Source organism: Arachis ipaensis, chromosome B05, assembly GCF_000816755.2.
Source record: "Arachis ipaensis cultivar K30076 chromosome B05, Araip1.1, whole genome shotgun sequence".
Taxonomy (NCBI): Eukaryota; Viridiplantae; Streptophyta; class Magnoliopsida; order Fabales; family Fabaceae; genus Arachis; species Arachis ipaensis.
The window spans coordinates 138,350,402-138,359,663 of NC_029789.2; positions in this window are offsets into that span (position 1 = coordinate 138,350,402).

The window sequence follows — 9,262 nt, forward strand, 5'->3', positions numbered from 1 at the left end:
GAATAGAGCTGCAAGTATCTATCTTATACAAAAACTGCAATATTTTATACAAAAAGTCTAAATGATACGATGGTGACTTCTCTCGAAATAACGCAATAGGGGGACGCAACGACGAGTCAAAGGACAAAGCAGTGGACGAGGTAAGAAACGTGGCAACAGAGAGGAGAATGGACACGACGGCAGAGTTATGAAAAAGAGCGCCGCAAATAGAAATTACGACACGGTAAGGGTGATGGCACGGTGAGGTGTGACGATTCGGTGAGAAGGGTGACGAGGGGGTGGCTGCAGAGAGGTTAGATGGAGTATGGACAGCCTTAGGGATCTCTGAATTGAAGAAGGGTTATGCAAATAAAGATTAGGAGTTTTGGGTTTCTATATTTGTGTGTGTGAGAAATGACTAAAAAACATATATGAGAAATAAGATAATTTAAGGAATTCATAAATTTCGGGGAATAGCGGGGATGGGGCGGGGATCCCCGCTCGGGTCCCCGCGCCTGCTTCGGGGGAATTTTGTCCCCCATCCCCATCCCCGTGGGGAAAATTCCCCACAATCGGATCCCCATTCGGGGCAGTCCCCGCAGGGATCCCCGCATCTCGGGGAATTTTGCCATCCCTACTTGGGGGGCAGCTATCTGCGATGATATATATAAAGTTGACGAACATGCATTATCAATGAGGTCCGCAAAGAGCAATTTGAGCAATGATATATGAACACCCTAAATTTGATATCAAATAAACTTTTCGATTTTTTTTTGTTTAAGAAGAATAGATAAAATAAAAAGAAGAAATGCAAAAATAAGTGTTTGATGTCTATATATGTGATGTCTATGAACGTATCGATAAGTATTTAATAATGAGAAAATATGAGAAGTCAATGTATATAATATACAATGTGTATAATGAAGATTAAATTGAAATAGTCAATGAGTTATAGTTCAAATGGCATAGTCTCCCCATATTCAAATAAGAGATTGCGGGTTCGAGTCTCCTATCTTTGGTAAAAAAAAAGATTAAATTAAAATTAAAATTAAATTATAGTCAATTAACTAATTTATTTTAAATAGTTTCTAATTTAAAATTTGAAACAAGTTAGGATTGTCGTTAGTTATACATACACAAAAATCCATCATATGAAAGAAATTTATTCTTTCTATTTAGGTACAGTTTGGGTAAACAACTTAAATAAGCTCTTCTGGAAGAAGAGTTTAAAGTATAAGGACTTTTATTAATAGCAGCTTATAAATAAGTTATTTTGTGTTTAGATTTTTAATTATAGAAGTACTTATTTTAAAGTTGTAGCGTTTGGATAAATAACTCAAAAAATACAATTTTTTTTTTCACAAAAAATAGATATTAAAATAATGATGATAACAAATATTTTTCAATATTGAATGTTGATTTTCTATAACCTAATCACTAAGATTACAATTGTTTAAGCAATTAATTTTTTATTTTCTCTCTTATTAGTTCCATTTTTTACGTAAAAATTGGTTCTTCTACTTCATCTTCACCCATAATGGTGTTCTTGTATGTGGTAAATAGTAATAAAATTTTAATTCACAATAATCTTGATGGCAATGCCAAAGAAATTATTGTGTAGTTAGTGTTTACTGTTTTATTGTGTATGATATGGTAGACAAAAATAAAAAATAAATGTGAAATGTGTGTTAATATATATTTTGTTGTTATAACTACTTATAAAAATAATAGCAGCTATATAAAAATAAAATCACATAAAAAAAATAAAATTAAAACTGAGATTTTATACCACACACAATGTTAAATACAAATTTAATAATATAAAAATATAGAGTGGTAAAATGATAAAAAAAAACTAGAAGGAATATATACAATAGGTGGTTCAGATGGAACATTGTTTTAAAATGGTGGTGGAGAATCAATATTTTCAACAGATAAATCATTACGTCAAAATGATGATAGAAGGTCAATGCTTCTAGCGGATGGAACCTTGGGTGAAAATGATAGTAGGGGCCAGTATTTTCAGTATTTTTTTACAGAGCCAAGGATGAAAGTAGATTTTTTTTTGTTTTGAGATCATTTTTTTTATGGAAATAATAGAATGACTTATGGAGGAGGAGAAGTCATATATTTCTACTTTTCCAAAAAGTTATGAATTAACTTTTCGGAAAGTTAAAAGTTCTTTTTAAAATAGTGCCAAACACGCATACTGTGACTTTTCATAATTCAAAAGTCAGAAAAAGTAGCTTCTGCTACTTCCCAAACAGGCTCTTAGTACCCAATTCCTCTCCTCGAACCCTAATCCCTCTCCGTCAAACTGTCAACGTCGTGCCACTCTACTTCTAACAATTCGACTGCCATAGCCACCGCCATTGACGCAGGAGGCGGCGCGAAGGGCAGCAACATGCCATCACGCCGCCATGTCATTGCTTCTTCTTCTCAACTGATAATAGATGATTATTTTTTCCGTCTGGTAAATATGTCATGATTGAAAGATATTCTACCAACACATTCAGTCAAGTTCATAAAATGAATGAGCAACCACATGTTAGTTCTCATCAAGTCTCATAAACAAAAGCTCAAGACTCTAACTGGTGAATCAGCTCAACTTGCATTTTGTATTGGAAAAAAAAATTCCTGTACATAGACACAATAAACTGGCTGGTCAGTTTAATATAGATTCATATGTTTACTTTCTTAGACAACATAGATGGTTATTTTTGTCACCTAGTGAGTATGTCATGATTGAAAGATATTCTACCAACACATTCAATCAAGTTCAGAAAATGAATGAGCAATCACATGTTAGTCCTCATCAAGTCTTATGAACAAAATCTCAATACTCCAACTGGTGAATTAACTCAACAAGCATTTTGCATTGAAAAAAAAAATCTAGTATATAGATATAATAAACTGGATGGTCAGTTTCATATGGAATTGGATGATTACTTTCTTAGACAAAATAGATGGTTATTTTTTATGTCTGGTAAATATGTCATGATTGAAAGATATTCTAACAACACATTCAACCAAGTGCATAAAATGAATGAGCAACCACATGTTAGTCCTCATGAAGTCTCACAATCAAAACATCAAGACTCTAATTGGTGAATTAGTTCAACAAGCATTTTGCATTGGAAAAAATAAAATCCCTATATATAGACATAATATATTGGATGGTTATTTAAATATAGGATTGGATTGTCACTTTCTTAGACAAAATGGATGGCTATTTTTTATACCTGGTAAGCAAGTTATGATTGAAAGATATTCTACCAACACATTCAGCCAAGTTCAGAAAATAAATGAGCAACCACATGTTACTCCTAATCAATTCCCAAAAACAAAATCTCAAAACTTCAACCAGTAAATAAGTTCAATAAGCAATTCTATTATAATAAATAAACTTAAATATGCTACTTTTTCCTCATGTAGACATTTTTAACATGTGGTAATCCTTCGGCCGGTTGTCTCAGCATTCTCGTGCTGGGTGCTGTGAATGGTGAAGTCACTTTTTTACGCTTGTTTCGTGGTATGTTGCGGTGTCCAGGTTCAACTTTGTCTTTCAAAATTGAAATCACCTGATCAACTCAATTCAGGGCACATCACAAGATCAACAAGTGCACAATGTGTCACAATCGACTAGCAACACTAGTTGTCCACTACAAACACCAACAAGACTCCTAAATTCGCGTGATTCATGACAAAATTACGAGTTCATTAAAGAATCTAAGAAAGACATACACAAACACTAGCTTAATTGGAGCTTTAAAATGACACAAAAAATTAATATGCCCAATTGCTATTAACAGGTATATAGAAAAATCATATTTCCTAAAATCCAACAAAATGCAAAAAATAAAAAATAAAAAATCCGATCACTTGAGATCAAAACAACCATCCGCATACATTTTAAAGTAACCATCTATCTTATGTGCACTAATTAAATTAGTTCAAATAGGGACGTATCAAGATAATCACAAACGCACAAAGTGTCGTAGTCGCCCATTAATACTTATAGGCCATTACAAACACCTAGAAAACTACTTAAATTATGTGGTTCATAAAAAAATTACCAAATTTTCAAATGAAAGTAATAATACAAAAATACATAATTGAACTAAATAAAGGCTTCAAAGGGACTCAAAGGCCAATCTGCGAATCTGTTGTTTAGAAAAAAAAAAAAAACAGATAAAATAACAATGAAACAACAAAACAAATATGAACTATTAATTCATGAAAGAATGAATAAAGTAAAAAATACGCAAACCAGCACAACCATATAGATAACATACAAGCATATGAAAATCATGATATTAATCAAATCAAATAAACACAAGCCATTTACTTCTACAAGCAATACAAGCACGTTAACTTATTAGATGAATTATCACAAACTACCATAAAAAATGCCACACACTTAACTTGATAAGCATTAGAAAAAATCAAAATTAATTAAAAGTGATCACAGAGCGTTACAATTAGTAACTATTCTCAACCATGATTCAAACAAAATCTTACCTAACAAAATCATAACTAACAAAATCTACCTGATTCAAACAAGTCAAGAAAAATCAAAACAAATACAAATCAATTGCTTGAAAACCAGGACCACTGTCCTTACTAATTCGAGCATGAACAAAATTTTCCGCGCTAAAGAAAACACCAACGCAGCCATCAAAAGCATCAACTTGAACAATACATTCCCAAAAATTTCAAATCCCTACCATGGTGTTCTAATTTAGAAAAACAACCTGATCAAACCCAGCTACAAATTCTACGCATGAACATCGAGTTACAAGCAAAATAAAATTCATCAGGTAAGTATATTCATTAACCAATCTTATCAGCAGTAGGAGATGATGCTGTTGCAGCAAACAAGGCCGAACTGTTTGCCGTTAACCTCAAGGATGAGATGGAGGTAGAACGGGACCACAAAGATGGTTGCTGCCACGGGAGAGAGGGCCGAGCCACTCACTAGAACGCGCGACCGAAACGACGATGGCGCGGTTTGAACTGCAACACCGACGGAAGAGATGGATACCCGCAATGGGAAGAAGGCCGGCGTGAGAGAGGAGAGGCGTGTTTCGCAGGCTGAAACGCGCATGCAAGAGAGGCCGGTTGACTGCGGCGGAATCTACACTCCAATGGGACTGGATGTTCGGTTGAGAATGGGGTGGATCGGGGGCTGAAAGGTGATGAAGGAGACGCGGTGTCGGGGGCACTGCAATGGGATGGTTATCGGAGCTCGCAAGGGAGGGGGTGAGAGGTGTGCCATCGTTCACAAAGAAGGAATTGGGTAAAATTTGAAATAAAGATTGGATAGTTAGAATTAAAGTGAAATTGAAGGGTTTTGTTACACTAGAGTAAAAAGTGGGTCTATTTTCGTTTTTAACTTAAATTTGGTCAAATAATTAAACAGCCTATTGTACATATTGTATAGATATTTCATTGATTTCCTAGTGTAATTAATAAATAATTAATGTCATACGTATAAATATTAGCATTGATTTACAATTTTACATATTATAAATAGACTTAATTAGTTCAAGTCATGTTCAATGGATTTTCATATCATTCAATCTTGTAGTCTTATTCCCTTTATTTTGAGGATTAGTTTTAGAAGTGGTTAAAAAAATGAGAGTTAAATTTTCAAAATAAGAATCTTATTGCTATAAATGTGAAACTTAAGTAACTAACGAAGTGTGACGGAAAAAGCAAACGAGCTATAATTCAAATGACATAATTTTTTTATATTTATCTAGAGGTTGCGAGTTAGAGTCTCACTCCTAATTTAAAAAAGAAAAAAAGAAAAGAAAAGTGTGGCGGATGAAATAATGCACCCCATTTTTCTCATAAGAATATATATTAATAGTAAACAATTGCACTAATCACATCTAGAAGCACCTTAAAAAGGCTATTAAAAAGTTCAAAACATAGCTTAATCTTACTTAGGTCGAAAAATTCAAATGAAATAATAATAAAGTGGGGACCGTATGTTCTCTATTATTGATAACTTAGGACCATATGGAATTAACATTTGGGTAAAGCCTATAGAGGCTAGAGCCATGAATGGGAATCAAATGTGTCCTTTTCTTAATGATGTTCAATTCGTAGTAATTAATTAGGAAGGTAAAACATTACTTCAGATTTGATTGATTATAATTGCTTCCTGTCATTCACACAAACCACTAGACATCACCTACTTAGCCCTAATTAATCCCACCTGAAACCAAGTCAACTCTACAACCTGTGATTGTTTTTGGTGGATAAAGTTAAGGTAGTTTTGAACTTTTAACACTAATTAATTAACAAGAAAAAATTCTTTCAAAATTAAAAAGTGTTTTTGGATTTTTTTTAATTTAATTTTAATGCACTGTTAGTGTAAAATAATTTTACACATGTATCTAATTATATTACACCACATCAATAAAAATAACTATATTTTACGTTGACTACATAAATAATCATCCAAAAGAACAGATGTAAGTAAAACGCTTTATATTATTAGTGTATTAAAATTAAACTCATTTTTTAAAAACAATTTTGTTATAAATTATTTGCTAAAACAATTCTCATCACAAGGATAAATTCATCTTTAATTAGAAACTTTTTATTTATTTGTTTATTTATTGTAAAATAACGTTTTAATAAAATATCAATGAAGTAATCTTATGATCATTGGTAAAATCAAACATGTTTAATAATATTATGTGACAACAAAAGTCACAAGACACTTTCATTATTTCAAAACTGTTAATTTTGCGTGATACAAATTAAATTAAAATCTTATGTAGTAAAAGAAAAGAGTGTATCCCATTTAGAGGTATATATGTCCTTCAACTCAATTTTGATGCAAACGAAAGTCATCATCAAAAAAGAAAAAAAAAAATTGCTCATTGATGCATTGTTTATACTCTCTATGACCATGAGCAACCTATGAATCTAAATATCAAACTATACAAAAGAATGAATCCAAATTGGTACAACACTTTTATTAATTATTGTCTCATTTCTTAAAAACCAAAATATGTCTATTGTAACGAAGGTTGGCCTTTGACCAACTTGGATTGATATGTTCTACACTTTTAAAGCCAATCTAAAAATTAATAGTATCTCCTGAAAATTTTTTTTAATTTCTTTAAATTTCTCAGCAGTAATCTGCACAATAAAATTCTAAAAAAAAAAAAATACAATTAAAAAGAAAGTAATATGATTATGTAGCCTCTTATTTTTGGTAAGTAATTGATTGGGGACAAAGAGAGTTAAAAGCGTAATTAAAATATTAACAAGTTGATAATGCTTTGTTATGCCAAAAGGCCCCCACCCCCAAAATTGATCCCATTAACTGCCAAAAATCAAAAGAATCTAAACAAAATTTGATTAAAGTAGTAAATACACACTCAATTATATATAGCAATCCATTAAAAAATATAGTATGCATGGGATCCAAAAAAAAAAAAAAAAAAAAACTTGAATGAAAAAAAGGGAATAGAGATCAAAGGTGGTATTATTACAGGTGATACATCATGCTTTATTACATATGACTTCCATGCTTGAGGTTCCAATATAAGAACGCCACCCTGATAATATAAGAAGAAAAAATAAATAAACAAATAACACAGAAAGTTTATATATAGAGTTTAGAGTTTGAAAAATTAAATTATTTTAAAATGATGATTAAATATTATTGGATTAAAAGTTAATTATAAGTGTGATTTGTTTCGATTAATATGTAAGAAATAATTTAATTACATTAGGTCCAAAAAGTATGAATACAAGTCCAAAAATAGTTCAAATTAAACAAAATATTTATACTATCACTCTTGATCTAAAGATTGAGTGGTTGAACTACAAGAAAGAAAGAAAGAAAGAAAGCAAATTCATCCAAAAATATAAACAAGTTCAAACGATGATTCATATGCAAATTCAATTACTTGGTGCTAACTAAAGAAATTGAATCTCATTTTATTTGAACCAAATTTCACTCTACCGAAACTAAACTCTCTCCTCTTTCTCTTTTCTTTTCTTTTACATCACCCACGTGAATTCTTTGAAACAAAAGAAAGAAAAAAGAAACTCTAAACTAGAGCAAGAATGAAGAACAAAAGCAAATTTTTAAATCCAAACAAAAAAGAGAAAGTCAGATAAGTTAGAATAAAAAGACAAGATCAAATCAAAAGGGCAAATCACAAAAAGGTGTTTTTACATTTGTACTTTGTTGAAGGTTGCTGAAGAAACCCTCTGCGTTGCAAGCACCGATTGAAAAAAATGAAAAAAGTAAACAATGGTGCTCTGTTGTGAGTCAACGCTCAGAAAAATTACTTGAAGCCAAAGTCCAATTGCATGACTTAGAGTCAAGAGGCAAGATGACAAAAGATGAAAGAGAAGATGGAAGGTATGGTTGCATGCACTGTTTAATTATTGCTTTTACTCCATCTCACCTATGTAAACGCTGTTGCTACTATTGATTTTTGGGAAAGAAGTCAAACAAGTGCTGAAGAAAATTTTCAAATCCTGGAAGTTTTATTCCTCTATTAAAGGGGTGAAAGGCTAAGGATTGGAGTAAGGAGCAAGAGCATAATGTTTGGATTCCCATAGCTCACTGAGTTGTTTATTCTTCTCCTTCATGATTCTCATTGAATATCTTGTTTTTTCAATCTAGTCTTTTTGTGTTTCAATAGTAAAAGAAAAAATTGTGAGGTTTGTAAATAAAAGTCATTGAGTGGAAAAAGACAAGAGAGTTAGACTTGAAAAAAAGCCTATGTTTATCTCAGAAATTCTTTGTAAGTTTTTCTATTTTGTTGTCATGATCCTGAGGGGATTTCCTTACAAGTTGGGTTAGTACTTTGCTATTGAAAGTTAGGGTAAGTTCTTAGTCAAGTCCGGTTTAAGTTAGAAACTGAATTTGCCCCAGATAAGATTGGTTAGAATCCTAGGGAGCATTAGTGAATGTAATTTTGTTGAAATAAAGATAGTGAAATTCTGTCATTGTTGTGATAAAGACTAGATGTAGGCTGCATTGCACTGAGTAGCCAAATCAGGATATATGACCGTGTTACTTCTTTTTCTCTTTTCTATTTCTGGTTCTGCACTTTAGAAGACAAAACAAAAGTATCTCCTGATTCTTCTATCTAACTATACTTCATTATACTACACCTTGTTCATAACTCTGTTTTGACTCCTACTGCGTCAAGAGACAAAACCAAAATGTTTTATGTTTTTCACTCAAAATATCTTAATATAATTCTAATTTAAAAGCAAAAATCCAAAGAGATCAAGA